Here is an 18,691-nt window from a genome sequence, read left to right as displayed (position 1 = left end):
TTACACACCTCTGAAAATTACCTTGCTCAGCATTCATCACGCACAATTGAACTAAACTGGCTGTCGTTCAACACCACCTTGTAACACCTTGTTGATAGGTATCATAAAAATTCAACTTGCTTCACACTTCGCCTTCGTCGTCTTAATAATAAGAACAAACGTTTGTACCGCCAATCAATGACCACAAGTCTCCTCTCATCATGGAACATGTACAAGAATTGCGATAAAGAGTATGAGTCCCTCCTTAGAACAACCCGTCGTAATTTGTTAAGTCACCACCTGTCCGCTATGTTAACCAATAATTTTCATAGATTCTGACGCATTATCAATCCGAGTTCCAATCCTGATATAGTACTAATTACTGCTGACGGATAACCAGTCACTGAAACTGAGTGTTCGCAGCTACTGAACGATGCATTTTCATCTGTGTTCACTAATGAAGACATGACTTCTTCGCCAATATTAGAGTCATTGCCTAAAATTTCCATGCCAGAAATTGTCATCAGTGAATCTGGTATTCTTGCCCTGTTGAATAACCTCAAAACTACTACTAGCTCTGATCACCTTTGTTTCAATAATAAGGTACTTAAAACGCTTCTTTAAACATTTTTCAAGTGTTTTCAGGCCTGTTTTCCGAGTTATTATCATCTGGCATTATTCCTCATGACTTGCGAATATCCAGTGTGATATCAATATTTAAATCGGGTGATCGCCCTGTCCCCCCCAACCATCGTCCTATATCATTAACTAGCAACATATGTAAACTTCTCGAGCACGTCATACATACACAAGTCATCAACTACCTAGAAGACCATAATATCATCTTCAAGTTCAAGCACGGTTTTCGCAGGGGTTGTTCATGCAACACTCACCTCACCGGATTTACTAACGCTATATTTTCCGCATTTAGAGAACGATTCCAAGTTGACGCAGTATTTCTTGACTTCTCTAAAGCATTTGATCGCATTCCTCCTCCCAGGCTTCTAATCAAATCAACACACTTAAATATTCACCCAAACGTTCTTGCATGGGTTACAGATTTCCTCTCCAACAGACAACAATTCACGTGTGCTAATGGCTGTAACTCTTCTTCTGTTCCTTTGACATATGCAGTCCCTCAAGGCAGCATACTCGCTCCCCTACGTTTCTTAATTTTTATTATTGACCTACTCAAATATGTCTCATCTGGAATTATATTATTCGCTGATGATTGCGTTATATATCGTAATATTAGTAATGATGCTAACCGACTTTACTTACAAGCTGACCTTGATGCGGTGACCGCGTGGTGCTCCTCGTGGTTAATGTCTTTAAGTGCGTCTAAAACCAAGCTAATGTCATTTGCTAACCATTCCACTCGACTTCCTGCCATCTACTTTCTCAATAATGCTAGAGTAGAACTTGCGCCAACTTGCAAGCATCTTGGCCTTCATCTTCAGTCTTACTTAACTTGGTATTACCATATTAACACCGTCTTAGCATCAGCTAACCGAGCACTCGGTCTTCTTAAGCGCAACCTCAAGCACGCACCTTCACACTTAAAAAAAAACTTGCTGATATCACGCTGATACGCCCAAACTTTGAATATGCTTCTGCCGTAGGGGATCCCGATCAAGCATACATAATCTACAACATTGAATATCTGGAAAACTGTACTGCTCGCTTCACCTTTTCCGATTATTCATGCTTCACCCGCGTCACCTCGATGAAACAACGTGCCGAGTTGGAATCACTATCACGTCAACGCCAGTTTGCTCGCCTAACCTTATTTCATAAACTTTATTCCCATTCCTCGCTTCACGATGACTCCTTTTCACCCCCCCCCCCACCCGGCAGTTTTCCCGCGCTGTGACCACGCTAACAAAGTAAAACGCATAATGTGCCGCTCATCGCTCTACGCATAATCATTTATTCCTCGCACAATAATAGAATGGAATAACCTACCATCACGCATAGCTACTGAAGTTTACCCAGTTTACTAGTTTAGCGTAGCTACTAAAGTTTACCATCATTCCGAACCTTGTTGCAAGAAAACGGTTTGTGGTAGCAGATTAGTTATTACTTATAGTTATACGCACATATTAACGTAATATATGAAATGTTCTTGTGTTTTCATGACTAAGTTCATATAGCCCTTGTTCATATCTATTTATTTTATGTTCCTTGTCTGTATTCTTATTTCATGTAGTTTTATTTCTTGTGTATATATCATGTTTGTACCCCCCCCCCCCCCCGCCTCTATGTAATACCCTCGCGTGGGGGCCCTTAGGGGCAATGTAAATAAATAAATAAATAAACAAATACGAAAAACCACCTGCTTCTTGGCAAATCCCCCATAGTGGGTATGCGCCACTGTTTAGGATACGAGTCAAGCCAAGACAAGACGGTCCCCGTTTATGGACAAAATTATTTTGCATCGCCTCGATGCTTTCGAATCTACGACTATATCCGAAGCCGCCAACCATGCCGCATAATGTCGTCATATCGCTCGCCCACTTACCGCGGAAAATCATGCCAGCCAGAAACATGGCCCTGACGCGAGCTTGACTTTTCCTTCGTATTCAGCTGGATCGCTGGCATGGCCCCGCGTTCCTTCCTCTACTCCTGGCCTTTCTGCGCAGTTCAACTCAAAGTATGACGGCCCTTATCTGATTCCACGACAGGCGTCCCCGGTCAACTACCTCAATGAGCATATTCAACCATCTGTGGACCAGTGGCGTAGCGGACGCGAATCGGTTCATGTCGACCAGCTGACGCCGAACTACGACCCACCAGTGCTGCGGGTTCCATAGGTCGCCAGGCTGGCTCCTTTTTCGGCGGGGAGTGATTATAGCGAGAAAAGCGGGCACCAGCAGAAGACGAAGAAGGCGGCTGTTGTTGGTGGTGTTCGGGCTCGCCCCACTCTGCCGTTGTCTCTTTCTGTGCATTTTATATAAAACACCGAGCGCATCTAGCCTTAAACGGGTAGTATCAAAATAAATGCAATAAAGAAATTAATGAATAAATAAATAAATTGGTTCCGCCGTATTTTTTCGTTGTTTGGTTTTCTGCCTCCCATGTTTAGGATAATTCGAAGCAAGTAAAGCAAGAAAGCAGTGCACTTGAGATGCATTAGTACATATTTTTAAATGAATATTAATCTACACTGTAAGTAGCATTGCCTTTCTGAAACGGCAGCGACATCATTTTCCGATTACCGAAACCTCTTGCGCATGGTCGTATTACATCGGCATCGGAGGCGGGGACAATCATTGAATTCTGCCACCTATTGTGTTCCCTGTCCATCGCCTCCGTAATTTCTGGCTTTCTTCTTGATTATCATTTTTTTTACAGATTAAATTTTTTTGCTTCCATTCGAATTACACCCAAGCAGAAAAGCTTGTCAATTGAATGACAAAAAACGCCACCACCACTGTCGATGAATGAATCGTAGTTCTAAAATGCTGTTCCCTCTGCAGCGGCCCGCACACCTAACGATGTGAACCTCGTTCCGAAAAGCCGGCCGCCATATATAGATTGAGTCCGCGAAAGTGCCACGTTTCCACAAGTTCAGTGTGTGTACAACTATCGTACCTCTGTGAGGATGTTCGTGGCAATAAAAGCATTCCCTGCTCGTATTCATAAAACTATCCAAAGCGATGCGCATCGCGTGCTTGCGAGGACCACGCGCGAGTAAAAGACGAAGCGCCCATCTGCGTTCGATGCTGCACGAGACGCTGCACGAGAGTAACCAGCCAACCGAGCGAGCATCTAGGACACGGTGGCCCCTTCCTTCACGGGTTCCTGGATGCGAAGGCACCCTCACGCAAGGCGTCAACGGCGCACTGATGACGTCCGCCGTCCAGTCTCACTCTGCTACCGACGTGGTGACGGCGGGGCTACGCAGCGGGCATCGACCAGCCAGTTTTCCCTCCCGCTGCGTTGGCACCGCAAGGACTGCAGCAGGCCTCCTGGCCACGTCTTCCAGCGCAAGTGCCACCATGACGCCACGTCGCGCTGCACTCTGGGACCAGCAGCACTACCTGGCAACTCCAGTGTACTGCCGTGCTTCTGGTTCCGGCACGAAAGGCTGCGCTCCTGCAGAGTCATGGCAAGTGATGCTTATTCATTGGCCACAGGTGTATGTAGCTGCCCTGCCGTCAAGTTGAGTTGATTGGCAGAGGTAGCATGGTGCGTCACACGATAGCTTCATATTGAGTCTCACATGCGCCATGCTGAATTCCTGCCCTTTAATGGTTTGGATATAAAACCTCCTCACAATATTCATCCGGAAGGATGGAACGGTTTCTGATGTAATTTTGTTTATTCATTTTAATCCTAAATTTAGTCTTAGCGTAGGTAATTCTAAGTACGTGTCTATGGCAGCCATTTATCCAGTTTTACAGATATTGAAGAAGAAGAAACGTATAATCAGAGTATTGCCTATGTGTGCAGCCTTGCATCCATCTTTTGTACAGATGTTTTGTCCAAGCGGTGACCTTCCTTCTACGTTTTTAATAAAGACTGAATAATAGTAGAAACTAATATTTGAGGAGGTTATCAGCACTCATGGGAGCTCGAGGTCATGTGTTAGCTAATAGGCGGGAGATAAGGCGTGGGGGGAAATTCCTATCGGGGGCGGCATCAAACACGCTGGTGGAAGATGCATTCGGAGCACGGTAAATAACACCCGGTGGTAAAATCACTGCCAGTGCAGTGTGACTCATCATCGCATTATATTTCCGACACGTAAATCCCGCCCAACCCACGCCAAAAAAAAAAAAATGACCTGGGGCCCTATACCGTAAAACTATTCCAATATGTTTTTATTCCAACTGTCTTACGTCAAGGTTTCTTAGCCGCCGAGGCAAGCATCACGCGGTGACCTGCAGCGTTGCCTGAACAGCCCAATCACTCTCCTAGTTACTAGGAGGTGACTTTTCTTTGCTTTCAAAATGAATAACATTGCGTACGCTGGAGGGTTTACTTGTAATTGGCTGCAATGCGGCGAGGAGCACGCTCAAGTGGACAGCGCTGCGATGGGGCCGAGCCACCGCACTGAAAAAATAACCAGATGAAGAGGGTGGTCTCGGCGTCTGCGATTGGTCCACTTTCCCTTACTTTGCTTGCGGTGGATGGTCGAAAATCTCGGCGTCGTGCTACGGAAGGTAAAGAATGCCGCGAAAACGAATCCTCAGCAAAGAAGAGTTGGAACAGCGTGGTCGTAAACGTGCCGAAAGTGGCCAAAAAGGTTAGAGGGCTACGCAAGAAGATTATTATACGCGAATAAACCCATGCTTTCCAGCAGGTGCGAGAAGCCAGTGCCTGTAGGATCGGTGGCAGCCATCCTTTATTCTTTTGAGAACGGGGCAGCCTGCGGCTATTCAGAAAAAAAAGTTAGTTTTGTTTGGCATGTTACTGCACCTTTAACCTGTACATGTCACTTTGACACAGTGACTTTTTGCGGTTTCGCGATGCCGCGAGAAAGGCAGGTAAATACGATACAACCCGATAGCTTTTGACCAATAGCCGAGTGTTAATGGCGAAAAGCCGTCGGTTAGGGAATTAAAATTTTTCTTTTGTTTGGTCAAATCATGCATAATCGGTGTGTACACGTCATATCAGATGGGGAGCTATCGCGGTTTTCGTGATGTCGCGTGACAGACAGGTGAAGGGGGTTGGTCCAAAAAAGTTTTTGAGCAATCGCGGAAGGCCGATTTCAGAATTGGAATAGAAGAGTTTGGAATATCTTTGCGTTATTACGCCCCTGGTAGCAAACTGAATAATTTATATGAACGACAAAATAATTTTATGTAATTGGCTGTTTCCTTATGTCTGTCCATAACTGGCCATATATAGAACTGGCCATATATAGAAGTCGACTTTATGGTGGCGGGGCTACGCAGCGGGCTTCGACCGACCAGCTTTTGCTCCCGCTGCCCGGGCGCCAGAAGGACTGCAGCAGGTGTCCTGGCCACGTCTTCCAGCGCAAGTGCCACGATGACGCCATTTCGGGCTGCACTTTGAGATCAGCAGGAGCAGCAGGTGGCCACTCCAGCCTCCTAACGTGCTTCTGGGTCCGGTACGCAAGTCCCTGCACCTGCCGAGCGTTGGCAAGTGGTCTGTCTTCATTCGCCATCAGTGTTAATAGCTGTGTTGCCGTCAATATGATTTCATAGGCGCCGATAGTACAGTGCGTCACGTGGTATATCTACATTGAATTGACCAGGGAGTGATCACTTTGTGGTGCTCTCGGGATTCAGTTTGCATTCGGCTGATCGAAACCAGGCGCTCTGAACAGATTCGCCTGGCCTATTCAGAGCGCCGCGCTCCCGCAAAGAGCGTTAGGAGGCGGTGCTGTATGCCTTCAACCTGACAGCGCGACCGAGATCATAGGGAACCTCCATCACAGGGCTACTCTGACGTTTGTGGCACCAGCTAACACGTTTGCTAGGGCACTATTTCTACGGCTCCAATCACGAGACGGCTCTGAATTGCTGTAAATCGACTTGGGGCTCCGTAGGACCCAGTGAGTGTACCATAAGAGACCCCTTGTCGACCTAGGATAGGATAGCATAGGGATAACTTTAATAAAGTGCCGGCAATCGACGGTTTAACGCGTCGTGACGCTGCCCAAGCGTCGACACGGGCTTATATCCTACTCTGCACTACCCCATTTGGGCCCGTTTGTAGTGGGTCATGAGGCTTGTGCTTTTCGAGCGCACTCCGGGCCTGCTGGACGGCCCATAGTTGTGAGTCCTTGTCTTCAGACTGCAGGGCAGCTTGAAGTTGGGACGGGTAAGTCCTGGAGGTAGCTGCCGTCGGGAACCTGGCACAGTCCCACATGATGTGCCATTGGTCCGTCGGACCCGCTGCACAAACGCCGCACGGCTCACTCGGATAGAGCCCTGGGTGAATCACGTGCAGCATTGCGGGGGCGAGGAGTGGCGCGGTCTGTATTTGCCTTAGCCATACGGCCTCGTCCCGACTGAGTGCCGGGTGGGGAGGCGGCATTGTCCGTCGAGCCACGCGGTAACACTTGGTTACTTCTGCATAGGTCGTCAATCTGTCCTTGGTTTCGAACCACCACGCGGAACGGTCACTCTCGGGTGCACGGAAAGTAAGCGCTTGCGCCACCGAATGGGCCGTCTCGCTGTGGTTCGGTGAGGATGCACACTCGCCGGCATGCGCCGGGAACCACTTTAAACGGACGGTGCTGCCGCGGTCTTGAAGTTGGAGCTTGCCGATGATGGCGGCCGCCGGCGCGCTTATTCGCCACTTGGCAAAGTTGCGCACGGCATTCCTCGAGTCGCTGAGCACGGTGCGACACTCGGCCTCGGTGATCGCCAGGGCGATGGCAACCTCCTCAGCGTCTGTGGCGTTCGTGCACCGCACGCTCGCTGCCGTTGTCTTGGCGCCGGTAGCCGCCGCAACGACCACAGCCGCAAAGCCTTCCCGCTTGTATTCCGCTGCGTCTACGTACTGTTGTGCCATTACCACAAGCCCGGATTCCGAATCTGCAAGATGCGGAATCTATCCTGCGAGCGCCATAATTCTCCCTTCACAAGTCAAGATGCTGCGCCGTCGTGCGGGAGAAGCCTCGGCGAGCAGCGTGTTTGGACGTGTCCGCGTGTGCCAGACAGCCCGGCGCCGCACCTCCCTTTGCCTGGAGGTCACCGCGCGCGCGAACTTTGAACCGGGTGGCCAGCGCGGTCGCTGGTTGGACCCCTCGGACGACCGTCGTGTGCTGACTTTGTATTGGGCCGTTTGAGTGACAATGGTTCTCGGGGATTATAAAGCGGCGAGGAGGCCGCCTCGAAAACAGGATCAGCCGACCCACCGTGAGAGAGTGTCGCTCCCGACTGGGGTGAGATGTGTCACGCGTTTTCGCCGGACGTCGTCGTGCGAGAACAGTCGCGTTTGTTGTGAGCACTCGGCCCCAGTGCCGACCCGTTCATGTCCTGTATGATAACCTGTATATAATGTATAAAGTCCCTTTTGTTATTCTCATCGACGCCAGGCTCGGAGTCTTCGCTACCAACGCTCTGTCACGAAACGGGTGACGAGCGCTACGGGACCACAAAGCCGAAATCGTGGTGCAGCGGTACAATGTCGTAACACTGGTGGCACCGGTTGGAGGTCCGTAACACTGGATGGCAGCTACGGGATTGACCGGCATCAGCTACCTCGGCGCGGTGAGTGCCTGAAGTTTACCTCAAACACCAGACTTTCTCTGACGCAGGTTATAGTAGCTTAGGGAAGGATTTGGTGTTGCATTGTGATAACCTTGTGTGTTTCAAGCCTAGTAAGAGTGTTTTGAAAACCAGGGGATGCTGAGGGGGTAAACAGGGCAGTGTGTGAAATACTTGCATATGTCTTACTAGTAGTGTTATAGTAGCGTACGGCAGGTATATTCAAAAAGGGTAAACAGCAGGAGGACAGTGTGAACGATGGAGAAGTACAAGGAGAAGGAACTTCTCGAAATTTGTGAGGAGTTGGGCATTGAGTTGGGCTCAACCAAAAGAAAGAATGCGATCCTTGAGGTCATGAGGACTGGGGACGTAACGGCTGAGGAAGCCGCTGAGGCCTGGGCGGATATCAAGGAACGTCGGGAAAGGGAGGAAAGGGAGAAGGAACGTTGCGAGCAGGAAAGGAGAGAACAGGAACGTCGCGAAGAGGAAAAGGAGGAAAGGAGAGAGAGGGAGCGACGTGAGCACGAGCTTAAAATGAAAGAGTTGGAGATCCGAAATAACTCGCCGGCGCCTAGTCTCACTTCTAATGTTCCAAGAATACGCGATCAACTTCCACCCTTTGTCGTCGGAGAGGATATGGCCAAATACCTCGTGAAATTTGAGCACGTCTGCGAACGGAATAGCATTGAGCGATCCCTTTGGGCACAGAATCTGTTAGCCTTGCTTCCTGGGGAGGCATCAGACGTAATAACTTGCTTATCGAAAGAGGCGTTTGAGAGCTACAGTGATGTGAAGGAAGCGCTACTGCGGAAGTACAAATTGTCGCCCGAAGCTTTCCGGCAGAGGTTCCGGTATGCAAAAAAGGGTAAGGAGTCGAATGTTGACTTCGCGTTTCGTCTAAAAGCCGACTTGGTGGAATGGCTGAAGGGCGAAGAGGTTTACGACGACCGCGACAAAATAGTCGAATGCATCGCGTTAGAGCAGTTCTACCGTTGCATTGATGAGGATGTCCGGCTCTGGCTGCAAGATAGGCTAAAAGAGGTTAAGCTAAACAAGGCAGCAGAGTTAGCGGAAGAGTATTACACCCGCCGCAGCTTGCACAGCAAGGCAGTGCGCATAGAGAAAGCAGATAGAAGAGATGGGTTTTACGGGAAGCCCGACGAACGGAAGGAAATCACGCGTCGCGAGTTTCGGGACGACGAGTCCCTTCCCAAAGAAACTGTAAGGGAAGGACAGAATGCATCTCAGAATGATGACGATGGTCCGAAACAGCGAAACGAAATGACGCGTTCTTTTGAAAAACGGAAACCGTTAACCTGCTACAATTGCAAAAAGCAAGGGCACATCGCTGCAAGCTGCCCAGAGAGAATTGCTTTTGCAACGATACAGGAAACTCACAAGAACATACGTCTATTGGAGCCCTATGTGCAGGAAATTAAGGTAAACGGCAAGAAGTGCCGAGCACTGCGGGACTCTGCAGCAACTATGGACGTTGTTCACCCGTCTTTCGTCTCCTCGAGTGATTTTACGGGAGAGTGCGTTAGGATACGGCAAGTGGCCGAGAAGGAGAGTGTCTGTTTACCGATCGCAACGGTTATCATTGAAGGAGAATTTGGGAAACTTAACACCGAAGCCGATGTGTCAGCCGCCCTCCCGGAGCAATTTTCCTACCTCTTCTCAAATAGCTCGGAGCAGCTGCTGAGGGATCAGGGCAAATCATTCTTTGCCGACGTGGCGTACATGGCCCCCACGCGATCCAAAGCGCGCCCGCTGTCGAGGGAACTTGACTTAGCGTCGGTGAGCGAAAGGCGGTGCGGCACACGGACTGATCAAGGTAACTTGAGTGGCGAGCAGTCACGGGAGAGGCAGAGCTCGGAGGCTGGCCTAGACGAGCGGGTCCTGGAGGTGAGTGGGAGTGACGCGTACAGTGCTAGCCGCGATATAGACGCGACGCCGCAATTAGGCGACGCGGGCTCCACACTCGCTCCGGTTTCCGCCAGCCGGCAGGAGCAGGCTGCAGTTGAAAGAGAAAGTCTGATTCGCGAGCAACAGGAAGACTGTTCATTAGCCGATCTGAGGAAGAGCGTCAAACGGGGAGTGAAAAAAAAGAGGGTTTCATTTGGCAAGGAATCTGGCTTATTGTACCGCCGCTACACGGATAAGCAGGGTCGAAAATATAAGCAGCTTCGGATTCCGCGAAAATATCGCCGGGAAAAATGAATGACCTCATTTGCTTCCTCAGAAGTATGTTTTCGGTCCAAGTGATTTCAAGGGGACCATTCCATTTGTAATTATTATTGCTGATTAATAATTGTTTCTTGTCTATTTTGTTGTGTTGTTAATTTGAAAACTGGTTGTTTGAGCCTTGTGTGCTAGATCGTACACCTGCCTCTTGTTGCAGCGGGAGCAAAAGGGGATAGCGATTAATTAGGTTGATTTGAATTATGGCTTTGTCTGGTGTTTGACGGGAGACAGAGGGCACTTGTTCGTGTTGGGTGTTGCCTTTTGCCGGTCGATTTTGCAAGCTGCAGAACGACCAAGCGGGACCAGTGGCGAGAAGCAAGGTCTTAGGAACGACCCGAGCGGAGCTGGTCGAGGTACCTTGGCGACGACGCGGTGAGCAGAGCTCCTGTCCTGGCGAGTCGGACCTGGGCACGTGAAGTTACCTGGCGTCCCGACACTGGACGTGAACTTGGACGAGCCTGACGAACGTGCGCGCCTGGCATCCGAGCAACGTGGAGGCAGCTCGTCTTCCCGGCGCCTTATCTGAGGGCGGGGATGCTGTTGTGCCATTACCACAAGCCCGGATTCCGAATCTGCAAGATGCGGAATCTATCCTGCGAGCGCCATAATTCTCCCTTCACAAGTCAAGATGCTGCGCCGTCGTGCGGGAGAAGCCTCGGCGAGCAGCGTGTTTGGACGTGTCCGCGTGTGCCAGACAGCCCGGCGCCGCACCTCCCTTTGCCTGGAGGTCACCGCGCGCGCGAACTTTGAACCGGGTGGCCAGCGCGGTCGCTGGTTGGACCCCTCGGACGACCGTCGTGTGCTGACTTTGTATTGGGCCGTTTGAGTGACAATGGTTCTCGGGGATTATAAAGCGGCGAGGAGGCCGCCTCGAAAACAGGATCAGCCGACCCACCGTGAGAGAGTGTCGCTCCCGACTGGGGTGAGATGTGTCACGCGTTTTCGCCGGACGTCGTCGTGCGAGAACAGTCGCGTTTGTTGTGAGCACTCGGCCCCAGTGCCGACCCGTTCATGTCCTGTATGATAACCTGTATATAATGTATAAAGTCCCTTTTGTTATTCTCATCGACGCCAGGCTCGGAGTCTTCGCTACCAACGCTCTGTCACGAAACGGGTGACGAGCGCTACGGGACCACAAAGCCGAAATCGTGGTGCAGCGGTACAATGTCGTAACACTGGTGGCACCGGTTGGAGGTCCGTAACAGTACCGGGCGTGCAGGTCTTGGGCGTGTTGTTCGGTGAGAGCCTTGGCCCGCGCCTGCCGCCGTTCTTGGTTGTACTCTGGGTGCGTGTTCTTCGGGACGGGGTTCGCGTAAATGTGGGCCCGCGCCTCATCTGTGATCACGTACGGTTGCCGGCTGGGAGCTTGAGGGTTGTAACCCAGGGACGTTAGTATACTGCAGCCCGTCTTGGTGGTAGAGAGGCGCTCGAATTGCGCGGTGAGCTGCGCCTCGGCTAGAGACCGTTTTTTCGTAGGCGCCGCCATATTGTGAACGCAGTGGCGCCGCCTATGAGTAGCGCCATACTGGCTTGGGTGAAAGCGGTCTTTTGCATGGCAGGTATACGCTCGGCGGTAGGTTCTGGCGTTTTTTTTTCATGGTCGTGTGGTCTATTTAGTATGACGTGCGTTTTCTACGTGGTAAACGGTTCTGTGAGACGTGCTGAAGTGGTCAAGGCGTCATGGCCGGAACTTCTGCTGGCGTTGAGGTGGATGGAACACGCTGCGCGATATGTGCGCACATATTTGAGCCTACAATCAGCCTCGGAGATCAATTGTGTATTTCTGAATGTTCCAATCACTAATGTGACCTTATTTCAGTATTATCCTCTATTTCTAAGCTGCGGTTTAGGAACCATGAAACATACGCTACGGTCTTAACAGCGTGGGTACCGTTCTAGCTACGATAGGAGCTGTACTGCTATACTTTGACAAGCGTTCAAACTGTTCGCTGCAGGTTACAGTGTGTGACTACTTGATTGGATGGATGAGGATTCCACCCATGAATAAAATACATTTGGCGAGTAATAGGAGCATACCTTACAGTCTGAATTAAGCTTGTCCAGCAAAGCGACCGTTTACGAACTGCGCGAGTGTCCTGAGTAGTAGTAGGTGCTGGATTACAGATACATTTGTTCTATATAGCGTGTGGTCCAAGCACACGGCATCAGCGGTTATATATTTATAAACGTTGTGCGGCATTAGCCCGTTTTCTCTTGCTTTTTAAAGAGAATGATAACCGAATTTCTTTTTTCGGTTTTGTTCGTTCAGTTCTCTACGACGCACTCACACGTATTACGGAAATTTTGCGCTCAAAAATAGCCATCGCAATCTTTTTATGCGAGCCCTCTCATATATTATGGCTGTATACAGGCCAAAAAGGCAATGCCGAAGCACACAGCTTATATATGTATCGTGCTGGCTCACCAACTGCAGTGATCGCTGTGTTGAGCAGTGCCATGGGCCTCATGCAGAAAGGCTAGCGTAGACATATAGTAATTTCAAGCATACTAGACTTGATATGCGTGAGAACGATGCCAGTGTATCACAAATATTTGATAGCGCCTGCTGCTCAGATGTTTCGTGGTTGCCTTAGGTTGGCCGTGCACGAACATGTGCTCTTATATTATATGTTTTACTCCCTACGCCAATCGATCAGACAGTGAGCTGATTTACAGTTTATTGTTGGTAATACAGAGACGCCGGTTTTCTTTGTTGAATTAAAATCGATATTAGCAAAATAGTAAACAGCACCTACGCGCACACCGCGGCTGATTTTGCGCGTCACATTTTTGCGCCCCCAAGACATATTGCTGCCTACAGTATTTACCGATGCACCGAAAGGCTTCCCTGACGCCCTTATATGAACGAACATGGCGTAAATTTCACAAAGTAAGATCTAAAACATCACGAAATCGTTCCGCAGCACGCGACAGCATTACTTTCAAGCAGCGCCGCGCCGGATCGCCCAAGCCAGAGAGGAGGAAAGGCTCCCCGGGCGCCCTATCCTCCTCGCCCGATAAAACGGTCTATTTCTTCTAGGGTGTTATGGACGAAAAATTGAATGGCATTTCAAACGCTGAATTTTATTTTTAGAATTTGGTGCCTTTGATTAGAGAATCTTCAGCATGTCTTTTTTTCTTAATTACGGCGTTTTACAGGGCAGTACCACGATCTTATTATGTTGAGGACTCCCGAATAATTTTCACCTCCTGGTGGTCTTTAGCGTGGACCTAAGCCTAACTGTACGGGTTTTGTCGCATATCGCATCCATCTAAATGCACCCGCCATGTTCGGGATTCGTTCCCGCGACCTCGTGCTTTACAGCGCATTACCATAGCCACTAAGCAACCACGCCGGGTTACAGCGAGTCTGTATAAGTCATTCTCACCGTTCGACAAAGAAACCTTAAATCAAAGAAGTGCCTGCTTGCTTAGTCAACAATATACGCCTTTTTTACATATGTTTCTTCCATTCAGTAAACACCGGGTTCCACGATAAGAAAAAAAATAATATTAGCAGCCTTAGCTTCGTGGGCAGCTACTTTTGCCGCGAAAGCGAAGGCTACGGAACCAAATCGTGACTTTTGCACCACTGCAGGAAGAAGTCCGGCATTACTGTTGACGCTTTCTTGTGCTAAAGAAACACACTGTCTTGTTTTTTCAAAGCACATAAATTGGAACAGTGCGTAAAAGTCAACAGTAAGCGACTGATATTTTATGGGTTTTTGTTAGTGTGCCCTGTTTAGCTCTCACATACTCGAGAACAGAGCCCATGTGGGCGTCCGTCAGAATCAAAATGGCTAACGCAAAATGGCGGCCGCGTCTTCTGGTGTGTGTTGGTCGCTTGGTGTCCCGCCTGTCAATTGATTCCCAGATGGTCAAAAATTATTCTGGAGTGTCTTCCACTATGGCATGCCTCATAATCAAATAGAGGTTTTTCCACGTAAACCCTCCAGAATTCAATTATTCCGCCCTCTGAGCTCAGCTGGAGAGGCTGATGACCAACATGAACAACGAAATACAGTTGAGGCAAACAAAACACGTTTTTACATCGCACACGCGGAAACCAGCTCAACCCGTCTGGAAATAACAACCGTCGACGGCGGCGTCAGTTGCGAGTTCGACATGATACGGCCACTTCGCGGCTCAGTGTACAGGCTGCTTTGCTGCCTGTTCAGAAATCGATAGATACAGACTGTATAAACATCGATTAGCTTCTAAAATTCATGCCGAGATGATGGTATCTGCCAGCAATGAAATGAATGAGTCTCTTAACGTCGGTAAAAATCAAAGCCGAAGCCTGTGCCACACTCGATCACCGGGACTCCGCCGCATACGAATACACGAGCAAAAAACTCAACACCCATAGCCTTCGGTCCGTGGCGCAGAGTAGTCGTCAGCGAGTACTGAATCAGCGAGTATTGTCAGCGAATAGTGAGCGTGAATTGGTTTCGATGTACCTTTAGTTGTTCATTTTCTGCTCCTTTACTGTTGTTCGCTTTAAGGGCTGGCCAAGGACGTTCACAACCTCTTACTGTACTGTTTAACTTCCTATACGATATTAACAAGTGTATAAGCTTTTCCTTCACATTTCGATGCAATGTATTGCCGCATGTTCTATAACCTTCTCCATGTGGAGGCTTGCGCTATGTATGAAATAAAACAAAATAATAATTTCCCGCAGTGGTTGTCCAGTGGCTAAGGGTTTGCACTGCTGAGTGCGAGGTCGCCGGTTCGATCCTCGCCGAGGCGGCCGCTTTCCGAAGGGGGGCGCATTGCAAGAACGGCCACGCATACCGTGACTTGGGTGCGCGTTGAAGAACCCCACCGGGTCGAAATTCACTGCCAAGCACACTCACTACGGCCTGACTCATAATAATATCGTAGATTTGGCTCGTAAAATGTCCGAATCTAATATTAAAAAGAGACTCAGTAACGGACTGCATCATGATTAAGTCCAATACCAGACGAATTCTCTGAAAACGGCTGTGCTCTGTTGTGGTTGCACCGTCTGAATAGATGTACTGGCAGAACTTTTCCTTCCCATTTTATGCTGTGCTCGTCGGGGCCCTCAAATCATTTAAGCATGCAGTAATTACAGCCAAGGTTAAAATGGTCGCGTGTACGCATCCCTAAGCGTTCTAATCTCTGTCGGCCAACGTGCCGCGAATGCGTTGCGGTAGTTTTGTTCCGACGGTTTCATAAGCGTGAATTACAAGTAAATTTACACTGTGAGTATTCTGCAGGCGATCCATTTATTAGTAACTTATTCGCTCTTTTTACCAACTTCCTAGAAAACTTCGAATTTCCACATGATGCATCGTGTCCGAACTACGTGCGAGATAGCTGAACGCATAAGTTTAGTGAACTCACAAAACCAGACCCTTGCCGCATAAAAAAATAAATACGTATACCCCTAAATATAATATTGTGCTATATGTCATGGGCTAAAGCGAGTATGGTTAAAGTGCGCTATTCTCAACTGTCGTCATACCTCAAAGGTCAATGAGTGTTAGGAACAGCTTCGACTCCATTTGTGTTGAAACCATCATCAACAACAACAGCAAAGGCTCAGTGTCCTTCCACTCTGTGAAGAAGGATGACCAGCGAGGTTGTGTTTGTGGGCCGCCTAATGGCGAACTACAACTACGCCACGGGTCGGCGCGGCACTGCACTACCTTCGGGATCGGGCAGCGTATGGGGATTTTTCAGTCTACACACGGACACGATCCTGGGTGAACTAGCCTTGAACAGCTCCGGTGCAATCAGCTGAAAAATTGGTTACGTCTTCTTGTTTTTAAATAATTAATGAAATAATTAATGACGACTAGGAACGCGGGAGCAGTGGCACGAGCGCCTTCGTGCGGTTTCGGCCCCGCGACCTGGTGCTCAGCAGACCAATACCATAGAGACTAAGTAACAACGGCGGGTGAGGGAGAGTCGTCGCCAACTGCTAGAACGGCATGTTGCTCGTTAACGACCGTTCGCGCATGTCCGGTTACCTGCATGCGGAAAAATCGGCGACTTTGCTCGGCCCAATTTCTTTGCAATTCACCTGTGCACTTCGACACTCGTCGCCGTCCTCGAGCGAGATTTTAATCCAACGAACACTTCTTTCTACACATTTTTTTTAAAAAACTGAATGTAAGACCCACGGGGATGGTTGGTTAATACTTGACCCTCGCAGTGTCCCGACCTGCCGGCGTGCTGGCCTTCGGCGACTCTGCGGTGGCTGCCCAATGCCGGAGAATCGCACGCAGCAGCAGCACCACGAGCAGCGCGCAGTTCGCCGGGTGCATCGCTTGCTGCGGCTGTTTCACCTCCAGCGGTCCAGTGTTGCCGAACGAGGTCACGTGGCCTACTCTTTCTCTAGAAAGAGTACGCGTGCGTGGCCAGTACGTTTATGTTAACGCTTTTGCTTTCGTAATCCGTCAATTTGGTTCTTCTACTTCGATAATTTATCAATAAATGCGGTTTTGATTGTCTACTCGCGTGACGTCTATGCTAAAACGCTGTCGTTAACTGAGAAGAGGTGATTTCACGCCGTGCCGAAGTCTCTCCTGTCCTCTACCCTTACTAACGACAATCGCAAAGAAGGTGTACAACTACTGAGATGATTACAATGTGTTTCGCGGTCGTGTACGTGTACCGTCACGTACCGGTATACTACTGTGCATAAATGCAGCAAACGGTGTTAAAGCAAGAGCAAGAGCGACACACAAGTCACAGTGCAACTTTCACGGCGGGTATCTGGAAACTGGTGCCACCCTTAGGATTATATCAATATGAATATACCTTGCAAAAGCGCCGGCAACCACTCTTAAACTAAACATGTGCCGTATAAAAGAGGCCGTTAAATACTTCGGTAGAGATTTTTAGTCACGAGTCAGTTATCGAATTTCATTTATTGTGGAGATATCAGCCGCTTCAATTATTTCACTTGAAGGATTGGAACTGCGTTTAAAATGCCGCAGGCAACTTTTTAATAAATACTGTATTGTCTAAAACATAAACTTGTCATAACGCCGTCAAGCCCCTGCAGTTCTTAAAGGAGTACTGACACACGCACAAAAAAAAACACACATGGTTTTTCTGCTTTAACAAGTAGTTATTGACCCAGTAATCACGGCACGAAACCTCATTTACTTCAGAGCGCGACAGGTAATTATTTGCAGTCTTTCTTGTAGCGACCACTCGAAGTTTCGGTTCCAGAGAGCAACGAGACGGGTCAAACGGGATTGTAAACAAACTGGTCACGTGTTCGTAAACAGCCATGACGTATGCTCTGACGCGGAGCCAGCGTGCGCGATCAACTTGCTGAATATTGTCGTGCGACTGTCGCATCGGTTGGACGACCGCAGCCAATGACAGTGCCGGTAGCGTGAACGTCATGGCCACGTGGTAGACCATGCGGGGCGGGGCCGTCGAGCGGGCACTTCGCCACTCTGATCATGACTGTTTTTTTTTCTCTGCCTGATCGAAACACGGGCCTCTTTCGCCGCTGACGGCGGTACATAAATGGGCTACAATTTGTTTCTGACGCGAAATACCTTCTAGAATAAAGTGACCTCGAAAGAGTGCGAGTTATAAGACGTTGTGCGAAACAGTAACTCGTTGGCGTGATTTCTACTCGGACGCGGTAAGTGCAGACGCGCCAGCAATCGTCTGTATACGAAGCGGGTCGCCTGACTGGCCTGTTTACTCATCGCTACTAACGGCACCGGGAAAACTAACCGTATTTTCACTTAAGACAAACAGAAATGTTCAGGCATTGATTGTGCTCATGAATTTAGGCACTTTATTACGAGCTGCGGACGCATCGCAAGGACTCTAGGCCCCGGATAGACGGCCGGCGAGCTAGGCCTACATCGTCTCCCAGCGATCGGAAGCTCGCTTGGCATGCTCGTTCGCTTCTGTCGGCGCCAATGAAATCAAATGTGCTGCAATTTATGCGTGACATAACTGTGTACGCGTTGGGCCGACTAACATAGGCGCTTCGTTATACGAGCTGCAAGCGATCGTGTCGCAAGCGCAACCGGTGTCGGATTCGATGGCCCAGCGAGCTATGCCTGCCGGCTCCTGGCCATCGGCGGCTGTCAACGGATCCGATACTGCTAACGCGGCCTAGCGGAAACACGTCTGCAGTGCTCGCATAGACGTGTTTATATTGTCATCGTTTCTTTCAAACAAGATAGCTGTGCAAATACGGTTGCTTTCACTTTCTGTTCGAAGTTACGCAGCATTCCGAACTTCCACGCAGGGGCGCCTTTTCTGGC

At 49.3% G+C, this 18,691-nt stretch overlaps 1 long non-coding RNA gene across 1 annotated transcript; it reads left to right on the top strand.

Moving 5' to 3' along the window:
- Positions 1-2,989: 2,989 nt before the first annotated feature.
- Positions 2,990-16,906, top strand: LOC135913459 (uncharacterized). Its single transcript, XR_010568018.2, has 3 exons — positions 2,990-4,090; positions 5,886-6,092; positions 16,603-16,906. It is a non-coding gene; the product is annotated as an uncharacterized lncRNA (long non-coding RNA).
- The last annotated feature ends 1,785 nt before the right edge of the window (positions 16,907-18,691 follow it).

The sequence above is a fragment of the Dermacentor albipictus genome, unplaced genomic scaffold, assembly GCF_038994185.2.
Source record: "Dermacentor albipictus isolate Rhodes 1998 colony unplaced genomic scaffold, USDA_Dalb.pri_finalv2 scaffold_14, whole genome shotgun sequence".
Lineage (NCBI taxonomy): Eukaryota > Metazoa > Arthropoda > Arachnida > Ixodida > Ixodidae > Dermacentor > Dermacentor albipictus.
This window is presented reverse-complemented; position numbering and strand designations above follow the sequence as displayed.